Genomic DNA, 23543 nt, shown 5'->3' with positions numbered 1-23543 from the left:
CTCAGCCCCGCTGCCATTCCAGGGTGTAAACCACATGACCGCACAAACATTTTCCCAAAGTAAAAGGTCGCCGTCCAACTCAATGGAATGCCACATAGCACTTAATTGAAAATATGTTGCTGGACTCTCTCTCTCTCTCTTTCCTCTCCCCCCCCCCCTCAGGAAAATTTGGCAGGATGGGGAAGGGAAGTGTGATTTCCAATTTGCATGATAGATCCCAGTCATCTAATGAATTATAACACATGCTGTGGTTGGCCCCTCGGAACCCGCTGGAATTATACATTCCATTTGGGGAGGATATTGTGATAGCAAACGTAAAAATATATGACTGCACAGATATTTGTGGTGAAATGTTATATAAACTTTTTTTTTTTTTTTGTAAACTGCCAAAAATAGAACGGCTAATTCACTACTGCATTGCCAGCTTCGGAAGGGCCTTGTGGTATCTTTTGATAATATAATACCGTGGGAGCCCAACTGAAAGAAAGTGACGAAAAGGACAAAAATAGGCATCGTCTCTATGAGAGCGGGTGAAGGGGACTAGGACGAGGGAAACCCTGGTGGAAATTCAGGCTTAGTCATGAAGCTCGCTGGGCGATTTCGGGCCACTCTTGCTCTCTCAGAGTAACCTATTTCACGGGCTTGTGGGAAAGACACAAGGGGGGTGAGCAACCACGTACACTGCCTGTTAAGAAAGAGCAGGGTAAGAGAATTAATACGTAATAAATACAACCTGTAGGCCTAAGCCATGAGATGTGGATATGAATCATAGAATCATAAAGTTGGAAGAGGCCATACAGGCCATCTAGTCCAACCCACTGCTCAAGGCAGGATCAGCCTAAGGCAGGGGTAGTCAAACTGCGACCCTCCAGAGGTCTATGGACTACAATTCCCATGAGCCCCTGCCAGCGAACCATGGACATCTGGAGGGCCGCAGTTTGACTACCCCTGGCCTAAGGCATCCAAGATAAATACCTGTCCAGCTGCTGCTTGAAGACTGCCGGTGAGGGGGAGCTAAGCAGTTCCTTAGACAGTCAATTCCACTGCTGAACTACTCTAAATGTGAAAAAAAATCTTGATCTCTTCACATATATAAACTTATTACTGAAGGTCCTATCCTCTTCTGCCAACAGGAACCTTTCTCTGCCCTCCTCTAAAGACAGTAATCCTGTCCCCTCTCAACCTCCTCTTCTCCAGGCTGAACATTCCCAGGTCCCTCAGCCTTTCCCCATAGGGCTCCGTCTCCAGGCCCCAGACCATAATCATTGCTCTCCTCTGCTCCCACCCCCTAAATTTTTTCTACGTCCTTTTTGAATTAAGGCCTCCAGAACTGCACACAGTACTCCAGGTAGGGTCTGACCAATGCAGTACACAGTGGGACTATGACATCTTGTGATTTTGATGTGAGGCCTCTGTTGATACAGGCCAAGACTGCATTTGCCTTTTTTACCACCACATCACACTGTCTGCTCCTATTTAGCTTACAGTCCACAGGTACCCCAAGATCTCGTTCACACTCACTGCTACCCAGAAGTGTATCTCCCATCTAGTATTCATGCTTCTCCTTTTTATGTCCCAGATGTAGAGCTCTACACTTCTCCTTATTGATTGCTTTTTCCCACTTTTCCAGTCTATTCCAGTTGAACTCCATCTACATCTTCTGGGGTGTTTGCTACTCCTCCTAATTTGGTGTCATCTGCAAATTTAATGAGTCCCCCTACCCCTCATCCAGATCGCTGATAAAAATGTTGAAAAGTACCAGACCCAGTACGAAGCCCTGTGGCAGTTGTGAGCCACTTTGAGACTCCTTCAGGTAGAGCAAAGCAGGGTATGAAAAAGTTACCCTTCTTCTTCATGTGAATCTAACCAGTCCAGCTTTGCACCTTCCAAGCAACTTGCTCTGTAGTAACATTAACACCCCTCTCAGATGGAGGGCAGCCATGGCTGTTGTAGTCTAACTCGGTGATAACTCTCTACAGCAGGGGTAGTCAACCTGTGGTCCTCCAGATGTCCATGGGCTACAATTCCCATGAGCCCCTGCCAGTGTGTACTGGCAGGGGCTCATGGGGGTTGTAGCCCATGGACATCTGGAGGACCACAGGTTGACTACCTCTGCTCTACAGCACAGATAGCGCACCGTTAACGGCAATTAATTCAGCTCCTGTTGACTTGAACCACCTACCCAAGTAAATCTGTTGGCTGCCAAAGGGCACTCACTCCTAAAAGACACACGCTAACGGTTTCTCACACCGTGGCTCTGTTGCTGCCTATTCCATGTATAATCCACAGAGTCCTAATGCTGTGTGTGTGGGTGTGGCTGTGAGAGAGAGAGAGAGAGAGAGTCATACTTGGGAAGAGCCCCGAGTGAAAATCGAAGCCAGGCCTCAAAGACGTGAGCAGGCCAGAGTGCACAGACTTCATGCGGGCCACGTCGTTCGGGGGTCTCCGCTTCAGAAAGAAGCAGACGGGCTGGTTTAACCCACAGATGGTTGCAACCAATACCATGTGAGACAGACAGCTGCTACTAAGACCAAGGCCTCATCAAATGTTAGACATCTGTGTTGTATCAACTAATGTGGCCCTTCAGGTTTCTTTCTTTTGGGGGGGAGAGGGGGGATTGGCTCCTAACTGCACTAATGCACGTTGGTTTCTGATTTCATCCCGCAACTGAAGGCCGAACGCATGAAGTAATTGCCAATTATCACGCTAGAATATTTTTGTTTTAGTGAGGTTCAAGCTTCATGTTTTCCATAGCAATCTCTGCATGCAAAACATAGTGTTATGCTCTGCACAAAAACACCTGTGAAGCACTGTGCTATTTTGCCTCGCCTTCTCTTTTTGTATATCCCGTCCTTTCTGTGAGCTTGGGACGGAACACAAGGGTGTATTTTGGCCTCACAGTGACCCTGGGAGGTAGATTAGACTGAAAGACAAACACTCTGAAGATATACAGTGGAAGAGGGTTGCCAGCTTCCAAGGAAGGCTTTGTCCTCAAAAGACGCTACTTGGGTGTGGATATTAATATTAGATATCAGTCCTGATTAATTGAAAACGGCTAGCACTGGAAGACAGTTGGCTGTTATTGTTTGCCCAGCTCCTATTCAAAAAAAAAAAGAGAGGCACGTTCTGTTTTTCTCCTACCTCAGACAGTGTTCAAACATTGTGATTTATACCATGTGGCCTTTTCTTTGCTTATCCTCCATGTTCTCCTGGAATGCGAAGGGATCTCTGGACCACACTTCCCTTAAAGAAAAAGGAAACTTCAGAGCATGACCTCTATGGCATCAGACCCCTGCTAAGCTCCATTCCCTCCCCAAATTCCGCCTTCTCTAGGATCCACCCCCAAATCACCAGAAATCCCCTAGCTTGGAGCTGGTTACCCTAACAGTGAGCTTCATGCTAAAGTGGCCAATCAATGTGTTGCACGACCTGAGAGCATTCTAGATTGTACCACCTTGGACGGGAGTGCTGTGTAGTGGTTTGAGTGCAGGACTAGGACCTGAGAGAACCAGATTCAAAGTCCACCCCCCTCCCCCCAGGATTGCCAGCTCCATCAGACCAAACAGTGAGAGATGGGAGTAAACTTTGGTCCATGTAAATCCCATGATCCCCAACATGACACAGTTCAGCATTTCAGCTGTTCTTGTAGGCATTCTCCCCCCTTCCGTGGCTTGTAAAACAGTGTATATTGGACAGGATTGTGGGATTATTCACCTTCTCATCTGCATCTCTTCAGCCTTCAAGAGACTCTAGGAAAGTCTGGGTGATCCAGAGACCAGGGTGTAGTCTGCACGGAGCTTTTATTCCAATCCCAAGTCGATTGAGTCCCTGCTATCGCCACTGAATGCAATTTCAATTTTGATTTTGTCCGATTTAAATTTTCCCTCTGCAACAAGCATGATTGACCCGGAGTGACCCTACCTTTATCCTGCAATATCCTAGAGTGGATATAACCCTCAATATTTGAAGAATCGGATTGAGAAAGCATGCAAAGTTCTGCCTGTTTCGAATTTGTTCCTGAACTCTGTGGTAGAGAAGCTCTGATTGGCCAGGGCGTCAGTTCTTGCTTTCCAGGCTTTAAAGGGGAAGTCCTAACTGGCCTTAAAGGGGAGGCCCTAACTTTTCTCAGCAGAATTTCCAGCAGCCTAAACTTCTCTCAGTAGAGATTTGCCTCTCGGTTTTTTTCTCCCTCCTCTGCTGTCTCCCCCGCTCAAGAAAAGAAAGAGGCTCCAGCTGCGCTTAGCTCCCCCCTCCCCTTCTGAGCTTTCCTAACCACATGCAGAACACTTTTCTGTTTCAATGTGGGGGAGGAAGACCCGAGTTCAAATTCAGCAGAGTTAAGGTTTCAGCAGGATCCACAATGGAATAAACAAAGTAAGTGCAGACTCTGCCCAGGGGAAGGGCAGCCATGAGCAGCCCCATTAAACAACCAGGGAGTGTCTACAGAGTACAGCTGCTGGTACCAGCTCCTACTCAAGATATGAGAGAGTCTGAGAAAAACAGGGAAGCAGGAATGTCTGAGGAACTCTTTCAGGAAGATGGGACATCCTAGGTCACTTTTGTTGCCAGGTATTTCCTCCCCCCCCCCCCTCCCCAGCAAGTCAACTCAAAGAGTTATTTAGACACCAGTTGGACAAAGATTATGACTTATTTTAACAGACAGCGCCTCAGTTTGGGATTGGAACTGTCCAAAATCTGTCAAGGGGCCAAGCATAGCAGGAAAGCAAAACGGATTTGCAAGCGAATTTGCTGGCCAAGCGTGAAAGAATGTGGAGGGGGGGTGGCGGCACCGTACTCAATTCCACTCTCTTCCCTGTTCGATGCCCATCAAAATAAGACACCCAGAAATGGGGGAGGAAAGCTCAGGAGCTCACCGAACTTCTATCCTGTTAGATTCTGACTTGGATAAAGACAAAGAGACAAATAAGCATTCAGTTGGATGGATGGATGGATGGAAGGATGGATGGATGGAGAGAGAGAGAGAGAGAGAGAGAGAGAGAGAGAGAGAGAGAGAGAGAGTCCACTGATACCTGTCCTACTGAATCTCACAAGATCAAATTGGTTTACTCCAGAGTTTCTTCAGCTGATTGATTGGCAGGCCTTTTTAAACCATTGAGAGCAAATGTTAATTGACGTGGCTGAAAGTTAAAGGTAAGCTTGCTTTAAAAAATGAGTTTGGGCCTGTTGTGATACAAAGAAAAGGAGGAAATTAAAGAAAGCCAGCCTGTTATAATCAGTGGTGGCCTTCATTTACTGACTTATAGGATATTTCACACTTCCTTCAGTATCCTAAAAATATATGTGTCCTAAGGATTTGGCAATGTGCCTGTGTAATTCAGTTTAAATCAGTTGAGAAAGGCATTCAACGACAACAAAAATCAGTTTGCAGCCTTAAACAGAGAGTTCTGTGCATCGAGAGAAGTATTTTCGTATTTATTTTATGCTAAATAGGATTACCGCTCTCCAGGTATGGGCTAAAGATTTCCTGCTTTTCAACAGATCTCCGACCTACAGAGATCAGCTCCTCCTGTGAAATAGGCTGCTTTGGAGGAAGGACTCCATGCACTGAACTATGCTGAGTTCCTTCCCCTCCCTAAACCCTGCCCTCTCCAGTCTCTTCCTCCAAAATCTCCTGGTATTTCCCAAACCCAAGCTGGCCACCCTTAGTCTGCCTTTTGCAGACTCAACATGAAATCCCTTCTTTGCTAACCTGAAGCTCTGGAAGGATTGTTTCATTTTAATTCCATTCGTTCCTTCGAGGGGCTGTTCAGCCCTCCTCAATTTTATCCTCCCACTAACCCTGCCAAGTAGGTTAGGCAAAGAGAGTGGCTGGCCCAGGGTCTCCCAGTAAGCTTCAAAAGGGAGAAGGGCTTGGAACCCAGTTCCTAGCCTTTCTGTAACAGTGACACAACACTACCTGCACTCCATCCTCTTTTTGCGTGTTTGAATTGTCCCTTTGAAATACTTGATAAGAAGGGGGGAGTATGAGGATAAAAAGTAAGCTCTTTGGGAAAGGGAAGCAACTTCCACAAATGATGCGGACTCAGGCATTCACATCTCAGCGGTTGCCAAAAGTTATTCTCCAGACTAGCAACTCACAAACCCAACCATTCTGGGGGGCTTTCCGCACCGGGATCCTTGTAGCAAATTGTTTGCTGAACGAAAAATCGCCATTTAAAATAGTGCAATTCGTCATTATGCATACCTGACTTTGTAGTGGAATCCAGTTGCGTTTCTATCGTTTCCCACAAGCTTCCGGTCTCAGCAAAAATCGCTAGACAGGAAGCGATATTGCCGAGCTCGTCCCACCCCTGGCCGTCAAGCAGCCAATGGGCAGCCGTTAGCATGCTCCCAAACAGCCCCTTTCCCTTTAAGAAAGTTTTTTTTTTTAAACACACCCATTGCAACGAATATGTGTTGATTCATTGCAATCGAGAGACCCATCAGCTGGCAGGTGTGTTTGAGCTGTCGTCATCGTTGCCACGCTCCCCCCAAGTGAAAAAAAAATCCCCCCCCCTCACGGGCCCGATTTTCGGCCGAAAACAGTGTAAAAAATAAAGGGAAAATACATCAGCAAACGGGCTTGTCTGTTGTTTGTGCTTAGTGAATAAACAGCTCTGGGGAGGGACTGAAGCCGGGGAAGCCTCTAAACAGGCTTGCTGGTGGGTTGAACTCCGCTCGCTCGGAGAAAAAAAAATGGCGATCGCTTCGCCGGAAGATCAGAGGAGAGAGCCAGGGGGAGGGACTTTGTACAAACCACAACAATGGTAATGCACAGAACTTTCCCACTAGTGTTGCAGATTGGTTGCAGGAGTGTAGCGCTTTCCGGAGGGTGAATCCACTTTTGGGGATTTCCCTGAAAGCGCTACAAGGAAGCGCTTTTTGCGGATCAGTTTCAGGTGTGTGGCAGATTGTCAACGACGTTGTGCATAATGGCAAATCAGTAGCGTTTTCAATTGGCAACCATTGTGCGATTTTGAAGGTGTGCGAAAAGCCCCCATCTTCTCGCCGATTATCAGGTTAGAAACGTCCCTCGTTCCATCCCGATGAATGCAAGCCAGCTGTGTTTCAACAGGAAGACGCAAAGTGAGAGGAAGAGGCAGGCAGGCAAGCTGCAGCTAAGCGGAAAAGAATCCCGCAACCAGCTGTGGCCTGCGGATCACAGACCCTTCAACAGCAACGCTCCACAACAGCAGCAACAAAAAAGACGTTATTCAATATTTGCTAGAACAGTGAAGTGATTCATCAGAAGACTATAAGTGGATCTAAATGTCTGAATTTGCCTGTTGAAGATTAGCGGGATGTCTTGTGTTTCCCATGTGATGCCCAAAACAGAACGGGCCTTGTAGGAATAGGCCAGCGGGATGTTTGGAGAAACCAGCAAAAGTTCTCAAGCTGGCCATCTGGCCACACCATTGCAGAAGGGCCAGCACCAGAACAGCACTGTGAAGAGAGATGGGGAAATGTAACAACAGAGGGCAGATCCTGAGCCATGCAGGGGGTGTGCTCTCATTCCCTAAAGATTTGGATGTGGGGAAATGGTGGTGCTTTGTCCAGCCAGGTAATATAGTTGCTGTTCACAGGCTCTGGCAGGGATTCCACGCTTGTTTCACTGGGATGTCAACGCGAGTGAAAGATACAGACACCCAAGAAACAGTGGCTTGAATCCACCTGGGTGTTTCCGCATGCACCTTGTGCAATCAGCAGTGTTTTAAAAAACCTTCACACTAGACCCTTGCAGTAAATTAAGCACAGAGCCATTTTTTCTACTGGGGCAAGACATGGTGCAAGGAGGGTTTTTGGTACCCTGCATTTTACTACTTTAGGAAGTCTTTAAGTGGCTTACAATCACCTTCCCTTTCTCTCCCCACAACAGACACTCTGTGTGGTAGCTGGGGCTGAAAGAGCTCTAAGGGAACTGTGAATGACCCAAGGTCACTCACTTAGAAGAGTGGGGAATCAAACTCAATTCTGCACAGCTGGCTCTCATAAGATACAAGAAGAAAGGCAGAAAAGAGTTAACGACCAACTGCACCTGAAAGACTAACAAAATTTGTGGACCTAAAACAAGATCCTCTACGAGACCCAAAAAGTGGTGCTTGCTCCCCATGGTCTGTATGTACCTTGTGGGATATGCTCATGGTTTGACTCATGCAGGATGTGCATGAGGGTTGCCAGATCCGGACTGGGAAACTGCTGGAGATGGGGGGGATGGAGCCTGGGGAGGGGAGGAGGGACCTCATTGGGGTCTCGTGCCATACAGCCTACCTTCTCAAGCATCCTTTTTCTTCCGGGGAACTAATCTCTGTGGTTTGGAGGTGAGCTGTAATTCCAGGGGGTGCCCAGGTCCCACCACCTAAAGGCTCACGCCTCTAACACGCAGTCGGGGAGGAAGGGGTCTGCAATTGAAAGTGGGTGGTGAGTGGCAACACACTTCCCTCCCAGCTAGATCAAGATGGGGAGCCATGTCAGTCTGTCTGTAGCAGTACTCAAGAGTAAGAGTCCAGCAACACCTTAAAGACCAACAAGATTTGTGGCAGGGTAGGAGCTTTCATGAGTCCCTGCTGGCTACTTCAGAATATCTGAAGATTTGAGCAGTGACTCACAAAACCAGAATGTCTGAAGAACACCAGAATATGTGAAGAAGTAAGCAGACATAGAATCGTAGAATCATAGAGTGGGAAGGGGCCTCCTGGGTCATCTAGTCCAACCCCTGCACTATGCAAGACACTCACAACCCTATCGCTCATCCACCATATTTTGTGTTTCTTAGAAGATCTTGCAGCAATGAACACAGCAGTTGTAGGGTTGCCAATCTCCATGCAAGGGCTGGAGACCTCTCAGCATTACAATTGATCTCCAGGTTATGTAAATTACTCAAGGTGCTTGCTGGGCACTACCACACAGATAGAATTTCCAACGTTGGGTGCCCCCCCCCGCCCCAGCGCATCGTAAGTGATGATCCACCTTGTTTTAGAAAATCGCTTTTTGAATTGTAGCCACAAAGCAAATACAGCAGAGGGGAAAGGACAGCACGTAAGACAGGCACAGAATCAGAAGTCTAGAGCAGGGTGGTCAAACTGTGGCTCTCCACATTTACAAGGACTACAGTTCCCATGAACCTCTGCCATGATGATGCACAGTTTGGTCACCCCCTGATCTAGAGGAAAGGCCTGTGCAGAAATAATGGGCCCTTGAGAAATGAGGATGAAACAGGAAGCACCGTGCTCTTGGTGTACACGGTAGAGAATGCACTTTGGATGCAATTTAGAAGTCGATTTTCCTGTCTGGCACAGGAAAATCAGCTGCAAAAGCACATTGATGTGCCTTATCCAGTGTGAGTGAAATTGTGACATTGACTGGCAGCTATGCGAACGGATAAAGGAGGATCCCAGACCGTCTGCAGGGGCACAGGAAGAAGGGCTGCAGCAATAGCCTGTCATGGCCAAGATCAGAGAAAACTGACATTATAGGTAGGCATCTCAGCAGCAGGATTAATTCCAGATGCATTTTTGAAACTATCTTTCCAGCAACGCTGTTTGAAAAAAAAAAAAAAAGTGATGGTTCAAGATCAAAGAATCTCATGGAGAGGTAACTTCTTAAAGGGTACTTAAGCCATGCTTGGTGCCATAATCTAAAAATGAACACAGTTACAAGCTGGGAACAGATGTACTAGTGAGAAGCAGATATAGGGTCATTGTACGAGAAGGTAAAGAGGAATGGGATCGTACATGTAACACTTCCTAAACTGAGCTAGACGCTCATGAAGACATGAAGTGGCTCACGATGAATGACAGGCTGGATCGAAATCAAAAGGGGTAAGTTCACACATGTACTCACATCCGCTGATGAATCACCAACAACAGATGCCCTGAGCTGAAAGGGTCAACATTCTTACTGGGAAAGCATTGGTTTGTACACAAGTGGCACAAGCACAGGCCGTTTCCGCACTGGGAACATCGCTGCCCTGGCTCCCATCCAGGAGCACAAATCCAGGACAGACAAGGTGCACCGGGCCAAATGCTCCCCCCCCCTGCAGGAGCAGGAAGAGGCAGGGCTTAGAGCCAGCTTGGTGTAGTGGTTAGGAGTGCAGACTTCGAATCTGGCAAGCCGGGTTTGATTCCCTGCTCCCCCACATGCAGCCAGCTGGGCGACCTTGGGCTCGCCACAGGACTGATAAAAGTGTTCTGACTGATCAGTGATATCAGGGCTCTCTCACCCTCACCTCCCTCACAGGGTGTCTGTTGTGGGGAGGGGAAAGGGAAGGTGACTGTAAGCTGCTTTGAGACTCCTTTGAGTAGAGAAACGAGGCATATAAGAACCAACTCTTCTTCTTCTTCAGTAATATCAGGGCTCTCTCAGCCTCTTCTACCTCACAGGGTGTCTGTTGTGGGGAGAGGAAAGGGAAGGTGACTATAAGCCGCTTTGAGACTCCTTTGGGTAGTGAAAAGCAGAATATAAGAGCCAACTTTTCTTCTTCTTCTTCTTCTTCTTGTTCTTCTTCTTCTTCTTCTTCTTCTTCCCCCTTACCTACCTTTTCCCGCTCATAATCCCACATTGCAAATCGCTCTGCCCACCCCACCCCCACAAAGATCCAGATGTGTGTTTACTCTGAGGAGCTCTTTAAAGTAAGATCTCGGGGGAGGGGGGAAATGTGCCCCAGCAGGTGTTCCGGCGCAATCAAGTCAGACAGACATCTGTTATGGATGTCAGGAACACAAAAGCAGCTCTGTATTCAGTATTAAAGTACAGCAGAAAAATAACAGCTGGATGGGAGGAAGGAGGTTATTGTCCAGGAAACTCACTGGGAATTGCATTCACGGAAGACAAGGGAGCAACGTTCCCCACCCCTGTCCCAGACCTTCCAGGGCTTGTTCGTGGCATGTAGTGAAACAGAAGAGGGGGAAACATGAACAAGACTGCCCTTCAGTGGGAAAGGTCTCAAAGTTCTGCCCATCTTTTAGGAATTACAACACGATCAAAGAGGAGAGGAGCAGTTAAGAAATCATGAAATATACGTTGTGGAAGGACACTGAGAGGCTGTAGTAATTCAACCGGCCCGATCTTGACAGGCTCACAGATGTATCTATGGTGTCGGGGAGTAGGGGGGAAATGGATGCAACGTATGCTTCTGGTTTCAAACCACAGATGAGAACTGGACATACATAGAATCATAGACTCATAGAGTTGGAAGGTACCTCCTGGGTCATCTAGTCCAACCCGCTGCACTATGCAGGACACGCACATCCCTGTCGCTCATCCACTGTAACCTGCCACCCCCTTGAGCCTTCACAGAATCAGCCTCTCCGTCAGATGGCTATCCAGCCTCTGTTTAAAAATTTCCAAAAATGTAGAACCCACCACCTCCCGAGGAAGCCTGTTCCACTGAGAAACTGCTCTAACTGTCAGGAACTTCTTCCGGATGTTTAGATGGAATTTCTTTTGAATTAAAACCAAGAAATTAAACATCACACGTGGGAAGTGGAAGATGGCATTCCAAAGTGGGATGTTTTTTCTATCCACTTGTTCTAAAACCCACGTGGGTAATTGGGAATGTCCGAAAAACTCTGAAGTCTTTCAATAGCTGGGGCCAGATTCTAATGAAAGGGAGAATAAGACATTTGTCCATTTTTGAAACTCTTGTATTTTTGTCATGCTGCCGTCATAAAGCCTGGAAAAGAAAAGATCAGAGGGCCCATTATTCTAGCCTTGTTCTTTTGGAATCACTGGTAGATTATCACATTTCTTCAGAATTTGCAGAGTTCTGGTAACGTACAAGTTGATATACATCTAAGCAATCAGTTAGTGATTGGAGAGAGGATTGGTCAGATGTAAAAGCAGAGAGCCCTGTTTCCTAGTTGGTGGACTCAAGACTTTTCAGTCCCCCAAAATGCACATTTACAAAGAAGTAGACTCCACTGGGTTCAACATGCTTTACTACAAAGTGAGTGTGACATGGGACTGCAGCTTTAGAATTCATTTCCGTTTTCAATAAGTTTTTGGCTGGATCCAGCTAGGTTTTCTGCTGGTTAAAATGGGTGGAATAATATCCCTTGATAAAGGATATAGCCTGATACAAATTAAATAGCACTGAGAATTGTCCATTTATTCTTATTCTCTGCTTTCTGTCATCCAGAGAATGTTTAATACATAAGGGGACCCTTATCTCCTGACCACTAAGTTTACTTAGGAGTCTTTGGTGTCAAAAGCTTTTTGAATGTCCAACCATATAAGGTCTTCCTCACCATTATGTTTGCTCGTGTTCCCAAAGAATTTCAAACAGTTGCCGAGACAAGACTTTCTTTTGAAGGACATCTTGGCACGTAGAATGTCTTCTGGTTCAATCCCTGGCTTCTCCATTTAAGAAGAAATGGCAGGTGATGGGAAAGATGGGAAAGACACCAGAGTAGGCAATACTAAGCCTGATAGGCCAGTGCTATGACTCAGTACAGGCAACATTTGGTGTTCACAAATCTTTGTCTTGCCATGTTCCAGAAATATATATATAACTAGGGATAAAGCCGACTGCATTCAGCAATACAACAGGCGCTAGACTGGGAGGGGGGGTGAAAGAACTCTGCAGATGGCCTCCCCCTGTCTCCAGGACCTGAAAAGGTGGCAGGCAGCTGTTAGGGCCCCAGCCAAGGCTGCGACCGGGTGACTCAGTCATCTAGGGGCAAGGCACTCTCCTGGGAAGCCCCAAGGCCCAGGGGCTGGAGGACCCCGGGAAGGGAACTCACTGGCAGGGGCAGCTCTCACATGGTAGGGATCTGCAGCCTCCAAGCCTCAGAGGGAAGTGGAAGGAGGAGGGGATGGCCAGGGGTGGGGGACAGAAGGCGAATGGCTAGCCACTGGACAGACAGGCAAGCCGGTTGGAGGAGGAGGCATTCAGCGGCGGGACAGCTGCCATGAGCGAGTGTTAAGCACTGAGTGGCACTTAAGCCATGAGACCATGCTCCTCCTCCAAGCCCTTAGACCAGATGCATGAAAATATATTTTTAGATACCTGCTCAAATTATTTGTTGATGGATCTTTAAAGTATAATGTGTGATGCAACTCCTTTGACTTACAAAAAGAAACATGGGGGGAAAACAGAATGAAGAGCAAGCACTATATATTTATCCTAAGCCAAAGAATACAGAACTTTTATAGTTAATTGAACATCTGATCAGCAATTTCCTGCCTTCTTCATGTTAAGTAATCCCACACAGGAAATGCAGATATAGGATGGCTGGATGTATAAAGCTTTCACTCACTCATTGTTTCTCTTTTAGTCATTCCTCGGTGGTTGCATTTACCTTTCTGCTCACAACAGGATCTTAAGCCAATTATCCTTAATGAACTGCAATAAAAAGCAACAGCAGAGCAACCATATAAGTGGCAAGGAAATGCCCAATGGGAGGAGAATGATCCCATCACCAGTTTTAAATACAGCCCCTGGACTGATCAGAACCTCCAAGTGATTCCTAGCATTCACAAGCCATGTCTGAAGTGTATTTCAACCCGACAAAATTTGCCTGGCATTACTTTTCAAAAAGACTGCAATTTCGGACAAAGTGATGGAACGCCTCGTATTTCACATTTAGGAGCCCAGACAATTCTGAAACTCAGTGAATGGGGAGGAGGATCCATTGGTAAATATGATGGCTGTCAGACCTGGGAGGGGAAATACCAGGAGATTTGGGGTGGCTGGGTTGGCAGGGTTGGTGGAGGAACCTCAGCAGGGTCTAATTGTATAGAGCAGGCTTTCTCATCCCGCGTTTCTCAGCCTGGGGTTTCTTGATGGCCCTGGAAAGGTTTCCTGAATGGGTGGGAGTTAATTATTTTTAAATATATTTTTTAAATTTGTTAAAAATTTGCCAGGTGTTATGATCACATAGAGCCTCTTGTGGCGCAGAGTGGTAAGGCAGCCGTCTGAAAGCTTTGCCCATGAGGCTGGGAGTTCAATCCCAGCAGCCGGCTCAGGGATGACTCAGCCTTCCATCCTTCCGAGGTCAGTAAAATGAGTACCCAGCTTGCTGGGGGGTAAACGGTGATGACTGGGGAAGGCACTGGCAAATCACCCTGCCAAGAAAACGCTGGAGGGCGTCACCCCAAGGGTCAGACATGACTCGGTGCTTGCACAGGGGATACCTTTACCTTATGATCACATAGGGTCATATTGATGGGCCTGGACGGGGTGAGAAGGGGTCCCAGATGAACACACCTATGCCTCCCAACCATATTCTGCACAATCGTGCCCCTTCTGGGGTTTCTTAAAGTCTGAAGAATGTTTCAGTGGTTTCTCAATAATTAAAAAAAGGTTGAGAAAGGCTGGGGTAGAGTCTAGCCCCCAAAGCAACTATTCTCTCTAGGGCAGTGGTTCTCAACCTTTCTTATGCCGCGACCCTTCAATACAGTTACAATACATGTTGCGGTGACCCCCAACCATAAAATTATGCAATGGTTCTTTCACAGAAATTAAACCGAAATTGACCAATGGCATGAAGATCCATTGTTCATGATTGTATATAAATTGGGTTTTTCCAGGGTTTCTCAGTTCAGTTCTGCCTCTTGTCCCACCATGCCAATCTCGCTCTTTTCCGCTGCTCCAGACAGACAAACGCTCTATCTGGATCTACCCTGCAAGGCTGTTGTGTGTATGGTGCCCCCCCAGCCAAGCTGCTCACCCTGCCGCAACCCCTGTGAAAGGGCCATTCGACCCCCCAAGGGGGTTCCAACCCCCAGGTTGAGAACCACTGCACTAGGGGAATGGATCACTGTCACCTGGAGATCAGGTGTCAGATCTGGAACTCCCCAGCCCTCATATGTGTTGTAGGGATGCCACACATACCCGCACACACACATGAACACACACACACCCCTTCTCTAACAGCTGGGTTCCAAAACTGAAAGCAAACTGAAAGGAGGGGGACTGGTGGACAGAACAGTTGAGTACGCATCTCCCAGCTGGATCTCTTGCACAATGATCTCTCGCCCCTGTGTTAGTGCAGCTTTTGAGAATTCTGCAAGGCCATATCAGTAAAATGGAGGGATACAACATTTGTTTCCTATTTTGAAGTCATCCCATCTGGGGTTCCCCCCTCCCCCAGAGGATCTTGAAGCATTAAGTGGGTCTACTAAGTGCTGAGGACACGGATCCAAACTGGGGCCTGTGACTTCTGGATTTTATGGAGAGAGCTGCTTCCTGTACTTTCAGACAGAGGTGCCACAGAGTCAAATTAGCAGCTTGTAAACTGGATGATAGTTGCAGGGGATCTGACCAGGTGTTTTCTGATCTTCATGGGCTGCCCAAGGCATAGACACAGGGACAAAACAGACAAAGCTGAGAGAGCCAGACTGGGGGAGAGCTAGATGAATTGTTTCCCACCCATATGTTTTTATTGATTGAAAGCAAACCCCTTTGGATGCTAGATTCAGGTTGGTGGCTGGGCTGGCATGAAGCAGCAGAACCAAGACCCATTCTGCACTTGTTGGATAATGTGCTTTCAATGTACTTTAGACGTAGATTTTCCTGCTCCGCATAGAAAAATCCAGCCACAAAAGCACAGTGAAAGTGCATTATCCAACAAATGCAGAATGGGCCCAAGTTTGGATCCAGCAGCACCCTTAAGACCAGCAAAGTTTAATTCAGGGTATACACTTTTGTGTACATGCACACTTAAAGAGTGCACTCTCTGTATCTGAGGAAGGAAGTGTGTCTGCACATGAAAACACACCTTGAATAAACTTTGTTGGTCTTAATTTTAAAGGTGCCAATGCACTCAACTTGTGTTCTCCTTTTTGATGCTGTTATTGTCTCTCAGAGGGGAAAAAGAGAGCTGCTCTATATTTAGCCTGTCTTTTTCCCTTTAAAACCTGTGTGCTGATGTTGGTTCTGATCGGAAAAATCACACTGGGCGAGGAAGAGTTAAATCCCTTCACCCATTTTCCCATTCAGCCATATGGTGGTTGGAAGAACCTTGAAGTCACAAACGGGTTATGACAAACCCCTTGGGTTTTCAAGGCAAGAGACTTGTCTCTGTGTAGCAGCCCTGGACTTCCCCAGTGTTCTCCCATTCAAATGCTGACCAGGCCCTCCTTGCTTAGCTTCTGAGAACAGATGAGATCAGTCTAGCTTGGGCCATCCAGGGCTAAATCTGCACAGAGCTTTTATTGCAATTCCAGGTCAATTCAGTCCCTGACTTCTACACTGAATGTGATTTCCATTTTGATTTGGGTCAATTTAAATTTTTCACCTACAACAAGCATGATTGGTCTGGAGTGACCCTACCATTCCCCCGCGATATCCTGGAGTAGAGATAACCCTTGATATTTGAAAAATCGGCATGAGTAAACATGCAGCTGTCTGCTTTCCCCAAAATAACTTGCTGCCGAGCCTCCAATGCTGTAGAAAAACCCTGATTGGCCAGGGTGTCAGTTCAATGGCTTGCTTGTTCCCAGGTTGCAAGGCTTTCCTTAAAGGGGAAGCCCTAACTTCTCTCGGCAAAAGCTCCAGAAGCCCTCACTTCTCTCGGCAGAGATTTGCCTCTTGGATTTATTCCACCTCCTCTGCTGTCTCCAATCCCCCCCCCTTCAAGAAAAGAAAGAAAGAGGCTCCTGCTGCACTTAGCTCATCCCCCTTCTGAGCTTCCCTAATCAGGTGCAGAACACTTTTCTGTTTCAATGGGGATGGGGAAGATAGAAGTTCAAATCGATCTGAATTCAGCAGGATCCACAACGGAATAAACAAAGTAAGTGCAGAATCAGCCCAGGTCAGGCCCAGGGTTCTATGTGCCTTCTATTGTTTTCTAAATGCCAGGAAAATCCAACCCTTTACCTTGCATTTCACTATGTTTGCCAGTTATAGAGAAAATTATAACTAAAATACTATAGAAAAGAGAATTTAAAAAATGGCATCCTGCTCAGCCATTCGCAAAACCATCTGAAGCAGAGATACACACTTCTAATCCCACTGTCTTTAGTGGATTCAAAAAGGTCTACGCTAGCACTGCCTAATCCCATATCACTGAGCTGCTTGGCATATAATGGTGAACTTGGGATCTGAATCTTCCTCAAGCAGCATGAGACAAGGAGGGGTGAACTACTTGGCTCTGGTCATGCTGCCACCACCGCCACCCCGCAAAAAGGCAAGGAATGCTCACAATGCCCCATGAACATAGGTAAAGCTATGGGTGACAGAACTGTGTGTGTGTGTGTGTGTGTGAAATAAAACTCAGGATGTTGGGTGTGGTGGAATGCTTTGCAAAGAACAAAAGAGCCTTTGTTTATTCGGGACAAGTCTACCCCGGTCTCGAAGGGTGACAAATGACTGGCAGTTCCCAGTAAGTGAGGGTCAAGAGAAGTGCCGTTCAGGGCTGGCCACACTGAACTAGGGGCCTGCACAGGGAAGCAATTAGTCCTTTTCAGGTTCTAGTCGAATCAATGTGATCGAATCCGTATTATTCAGAGATTCGAGATTGGCCAGATTGATTTGGTGCCTTTATAACCTATGACACCATTAAAGTCAATGGGAAATGTTGCCTTTTCATTTATTCTGTGATGTGCCGTGGGAGGGGCAAGGTAGAAGCATCAAACTTTGCAGCATAGCTTTGGGAGCCTCTCCTCAAAAGCACCCCCAAGTTTTAAAAAGATGGACCACGGGGTCGAATTCTATGGGCACCCAAAGAGGGTGGAGGTAGTACGTATTGTACGTAGGGAGAATGACCTCAAATGTACAGTGCTCTGGGTGTTCAAACCCCTTCAGTGTAATCAGACTGATGTGTAATCTGTATTGATGAAAAAAGAGGTTTTCATTATCCATCTTTTCAAGCCACTATCACCTATGGCAGGGGTAGTCAAGCTGCGGCCCTCCAGATCTCCATGGACTATTCGCTGGCAGGGGCTTCTGGGAATTGTGGTCCATGGACATCTGGAGGGTTGCAGGTTGACTACCTCTGCTTTAGAGAATATTGCCCTTATAAAACCATTTCTCCTTTGAGAGTTTGCCCAGCTGGGGATGGTCAGAGTGCTGTATGGCATATAGCCTGCTAAGTGTTGTGCTATTGAACCAGTGTCCAGTTGGACCTCTCTCTTCTGATTCAGTGGCCCCTCTCATGCCCTCCTATGAGCATGCAGAATTATTTATTTATTCATTCATTTATAATTTCTAGGCCACCCCTCCCCACAAGCAGGGGCAGGGTGGTTTACAACATGGATATATATTCAAAGCATTTCAATAAAACCATAAAAGCAGTAAAAAAAAAACATGCCATTTCTTTTTTGCCCATTGTCCTGCTGAAAGCTGTTAGTTATTCTCAATGGTGAGGTTCCTTGGAGTGAGGGAAGCATATGTTGAGAAGAGGGAAAAGGTGGGAGTCCCATAGTTGTCTGTAAGTCATCGTGGTCTCAATTGTAGGCCTGGTTTTACAGGCCCTGCAGACAGCTCCTCCAGGGACTCTATCTGTACTAGCAATTCATTCCACCAGGCAGGAGTCAAGGCCAAAAAGGCCCTGGCTCTGCTCAAGGCCAGACAGATCTCTCTGGGGCTAGGGCTCACCAGCAAGTTGCCATTTGCAGAGTGTAATGCTCTTTGGGGAACGGCGGTTCCTCAGATATGCAGGGCCCAGACCGTGCCAGGCCTTAAACGTAAGTACCAGCAAAATCATGAAATTTGGTCTCACTTGCTTTGGCCATATCAGGCAATCCATCCCACTCAATGGAGAAAGCAATTATGCCAGGATTGGTCAGTGGAAAAAGGAAATCAGGCTCACAAAGAACGTGGTGGTTAAATATGATCGAAATGGACACCCACCAAATGGACACCCACACTGCACAACGAAAAGAAGTGGAGCAAGATCAAAAATCATCACGTCAGTTTTGCCATAGGGTTGCCAAAAGTCAGACATGACTGAATGCCCAACACCACCATCACCAGCCTGTTGAACCTGAGTATGTTTTTACCTGGACAGGCAATATTGTCTGCTCATACTGCTCACATCTGCTCCCCAGGAGGGTTGAAGGTCAGCTTGCCAATCTTCAACTACCCAGCTTTGGACTCTGAGAGTGAGTGAAATGGGCACACGCTTGCATTTGCATCCTCTCCATCTGTGTTATGGAGCTGGGGGAAAGCATTTCCCCACAGGTGAAATCCAGAAGTACCACGAAACAACAGGAAATATTTGGTTGGCACTGTATGAAACCCACTCTTCAAACTGTGTTCTTTAAAAAACAACACCTCACCTCCACTGAACTCTAGTTGGTGGACAGCATGCGAGAATGTTGGTGGAGTTCAGCAGCACCTCTTGGCACAGTTCTGGGCAGAAAATGTCAAAATGCATGGCCAAAAGTATTGTTCTCATGTGAAACATAAACCCACACATAATAGTAGAATAATAGGTGCTAGGGAAGTAGATGAGTAATCTCAGTTCAGATAAGCAGAACTCACAGAAGCACCTGAATTGAGGTTGCGGCATGTTGTATTGGTGTTGCAAGAGGGAACAAGGGCACCAGTGACCGAGGGCAGCTGCAGTGCCTGAAGCTTCATCTGCAAGGCAGTGATGATATAGGCTGCAGACTGCAGGGAGAGGAGAACCTGAGTGCCCCCCCCCCAAAAAAAGAAACCCTCACTCTCACTTTCCGGAGAAGTGACGTGTGTGTGTGTGAGAGAGAGAGAGAGAGAGAGAGAGAGAGAGAGAGAGAGAGTGAGTTTCTATACTGGCTTGCCAGGTTGTTTGGATTGGATTCTCTGGTTTGACATTGTTCTGTTAGGTTTGCCTTACTGGCCTAGGTTCTCCATGGCTTCCATAGCTTAACATTAGTTTTGTTTGGGCTTGCCACAGTGGCCTAGGTTCTCTGTGGTTTCCATAGATTGACATTGGTTATGCAGGATTTACAAGTATCCCTTGCTTAAGTTGGTTTGGATTGGATTCTCTAGCTAGACATTGGTTGTGTTGGGCTTGATGTGCTGGCCCAGCGCTTTTGGATTCTCTGGTTTGACATTGGTTCTGTTGGGCTTTTTGGTGCTGTTAGCATTTAGAGGTTTTTGGCCAGTGGTTTTCTCTTGTGCACTTGCCTACTTGACTTCTGCCATGGAGAAAACATGAGAATTTTTCTCTCATCAAGAAACAATGGAGACAAGCAGGATGGATTGGAGCACCTTGTACAGGACCACTTGATCCCATTTACTTAAAACTGTGGGTAGTGGGCTTCAGTAGATGTCCTGCAATTTTGGTGTTATTTCCCTGGAAACAGTTTCCTCATAAGGATTAGTGAATCCCAAAAACTTCAGAATTCCATTAAAACAAATTCAAATTTTGAAATAATATTTGGGACCTGAATAATCCAGAAAACCTGTATGGAAATCATTCCCAATCTGGAAAAGTTGTGTGCACACACACAAGAGCAAGTGCACACATGCTCAGGGCACATATCCCTAAGGATGCATGTAGCTGATCATCACTAAACAGATTGCAGAAAGCCATTGTAAAGGGTAGGGTCAAAGGTCACCAGTGAACTGTTGGAGAGCACGTAAATTTAAAAACAAACTTGACACCAGATGATTCTTGGATTCTTTCTCTGGATTAAAGCCACCTCTTAAATTTCCAACTGCAAGAAGCAGCATGAACAAGACTTTATGAGCTGGAGGAAACAAATTAACTGCACAAGTAAAATGCCTAGTCCAGTTGTCTGATGTGACAATGCTGATCCAAATGCCACCCCTCAGTCATTTTCACTCCTTTTTTTTTAATGTGGGAGATTTTAACCACAGACTTCCTAGACCACATCTAGCATAGCTTTATGAGACATTACACAGACCTTTCTGCTTGAAGCACACTATGAGTTCCTTACTTATTTCCAGGCACTTGAAAGGAATGTGAGGACTTTAATAGTCACAAGAAGAAGAAGAAGAAGAAGAAGAAGAAGAAGAAGAAGAAGAAGAAGAAGAAGAAGAAGAAGAAGAAGAAGAAGAAGAAGAAGAAGAAGAAGAAGAAGAAGAAGAAGAGTTGGTTCTTATATACCGCTTTTCACTACTCGAAGGAGTCTCAAATCGGCTTATAGTCGCCTTCCCTTTCCTCTCCCCACAACAGACACCCTGTGAGGTAAGTGAGGCTGAGAGTGCCTTGATATCACTGCTTGGTCAGAACAGTTTTATCAGTGCCATGGTCACTCAGCTGGCTGCATGTGGGGAAGTGCAGAATCGAACTCGGCTCGCCAGTTTAGGTCCTAACCACTGCACAAATTCTAGATTACCAGATTCCTGGAGATTGGGAGAGAGCCTAGGGAAGGTGAGGTTTAAGAGCACTGTGACCTCAATGGGGTGAAATGTCATACAGTCAACCTTCCAAAGCAGCCATTTTCTCCAGGAGAACTGATCTCTGTTGGCTGGAGATCAGCTGTAATTCTGAGATCTCATGTACGATACATTCACAGTCCATGTAGGTCAGCAGAAAGACCATGTCTATCACTCTGCAAGAATCAAGCATTTGTGACCTAGAATCTTCTTCAGGGTCCAGAGATTCCATTTGAGGGCCCCTTGCAAGACAAGGAAAGGTGTAGAAGGTTTCTGGATGCCAGAAAAGTGATCAATATGTGATCTAAATGCTACCATTCTTAGGAGACTTGAAGAAATGAAGACAAGGAAAATGGCATGCTCTGGCTGTATATCCCGAGAGGTGTATGTGACAGCGATAGAGTTACTGCCAGTTCTGAATCACCAGGGTAGCTTGTAGATCTTGCCTTTTTATTGACACCATATTATCCTTGCAGACAATAAGCGATTGTTCCTACTACAAGCAAAAGAGGGTTGTTCTGGCAGGTAAGGGTTTCCATTCAGCCAGCTTAAAATAGTAGGTTAAAGAGAGGTTTGACTTGTTGAAACCAGGCTCTGGGAGAACTTGATAACAGCAATGATTCATGACTGGGTATCTCTGTTTTGCGATTGTAGAGGAAAACAGGAACCAGGGAATTGCTTCGAAAAGAGAGGAAAGCATTCAGCCTTCTAAAGGGTAGGATTGTCAACAGTGTTTCCATGCAAATTTCTATAGACCTTCCAGTCCCTTAATGGTTTCTGGGACATTGTCTCCCTATGTTAGTTCTGAATCCAGTGGGATTCTGTTTCTAAAGGATAGAGACAGAAACAATATGGGCAATTCTCTACATGCACAGAAAAAGCCATGGGCTTGCATTCAGGCTTCTCAGAGTACCTTCCCAATGCATATTTCTAAGTCTGCAGCTATTGGGCTACAAAAGTGTGTGTCGTCTTGTTCAGTGTCTTACAGAACAATCCCATGCCTTCATGTCAGGATAATAAATTAGATTTATTTGAACAATGATATTAAGTATTTATGGAGCACTTTCCTTGTTCAACACTTCACATGTCTTAAAAGGTAAAGGTATCCCCTGTGCAAGCACCGGGTCATGTCTGACCCTTGGGGTGACGCCCTCTAGCGTTTTCATGGCAGACTCAATACGGGGTGGTTTGCCAGTGCCTTCCCCAGTCATTACCGTTTACCCCCCAGCAAGCTGGCTACTCATTTTACCGAACTCAGAAGGATGGAAGGCTGAGTAGTCAACCTTGAGCCAGCTGCTGGGATTGAACTCCCAGCCTTATGGGCAGACCTTCAGACAGCATGTCGGCTGCCTTACCATTCTGCACCACAAGAGGCTCATATCACACACATGTCTTATTTTGTGGCAATCGTTACAAAACCCTGTATAGGAGGCCAATATTATCTTCACCCTCATCCTGCAGCTGGGAGTGGATTGATGGCACATGTGAGACTGAGGACCTTTGAGATCACAGCATATTCCCGTCATTGCTATCGCACCAAATCGATGGGGGCAGCATAAGAGAAGGAACTCACACAGAGAATGAATCCAGAATTAGCAGCATAGAAAACTTTGGATCCAGCCCTCTGAGGATGGTACAAAAGAGGGCTCATGCATATAAATTTGGTTTGTCAGGAACTAATATACCATTTTAAAAACAGGCCCAAAGAAATGTGAACATTTTTACTCAGGGGACACATGGAATTAGGGTTACAAGCATTGCCCTAGTAAATGGGAAGGGTGAACATTGAGAAGGTTACAACATCACTTCTGGGTGACATTCTAGGAATTTTCCCTACTCTCTATGATAAAGGCCATAGGGATGTGGGGAAATTTCCTAGAGCATCACTATGGAGGCCGTTTCCCAACCATTTTTCCTGCCACTTTTCAATTTCTTGAGAGAGAGGAATTGGGGACGTTGGGAAAATAGCAAGCCTGTCTGAGATGCCAAATGACCAGAATTGGGGGGGAACACAACCCTGGTCTGATTGGCTCCTGTGTAAGTAAAAAGCAGCAGATGAAATCTTTTCACAGCATAGCAATATTAAATATGATCCACTGCCTCTGCTTGCACTGCTGTTTTAGAGACAGGTTAAATGGCCTCTCGCTTTAAAAGCTGAAAACCTGCCATGATTGACCTTCTTTTCCCTCCACTGAGAGCAAACCAATCAGACTGGCAGATCAGACAGGCACCGTCCCAGACTAAGCTAACAGAGCAATGAAAGCCGTGACCA

At 46.3% G+C, this 23543-nt stretch overlaps 1 long non-coding RNA gene across 4 annotated transcripts in view; it reads right to left on the bottom strand.

Annotated features, from left to right (window-relative positions):
• Positions 1–23543, bottom strand: part of LOC143840389 (uncharacterized) — a 33165-nt gene that overhangs the window by 6913 nt on the left and 2709 nt on the right. Inside the window, exons 3-5 of one of the 4 annotated variants that reach the window (XR_013232162.1) lie at positions 13257–13342; positions 3715–11671; positions 3142–3243 (exon numbers count right to left, since the gene is read on the bottom strand). This is a non-coding gene — a long non-coding RNA (uncharacterized LOC143840389). Of the gene's footprint in view, positions 1–3141; positions 11672–13256; positions 13343–23543 lie in introns of all 4 variants that reach the window. The other 3 variants (XR_013232161.1, XR_013232164.1, XR_013232163.1) reach the window with 3 other exon arrangements.

The sequence above is a fragment of the Paroedura picta genome, chromosome 6, assembly GCF_049243985.1.
Source record: "Paroedura picta isolate Pp20150507F chromosome 6, Ppicta_v3.0, whole genome shotgun sequence".
Classification (NCBI taxonomy): domain Eukaryota; kingdom Metazoa; phylum Chordata; class Lepidosauria; order Squamata; family Gekkonidae; genus Paroedura; species Paroedura picta.
Note: the sequence above shows the minus strand (reverse complement) of the source record. Positions and strands in the feature narration are given on the sequence as shown.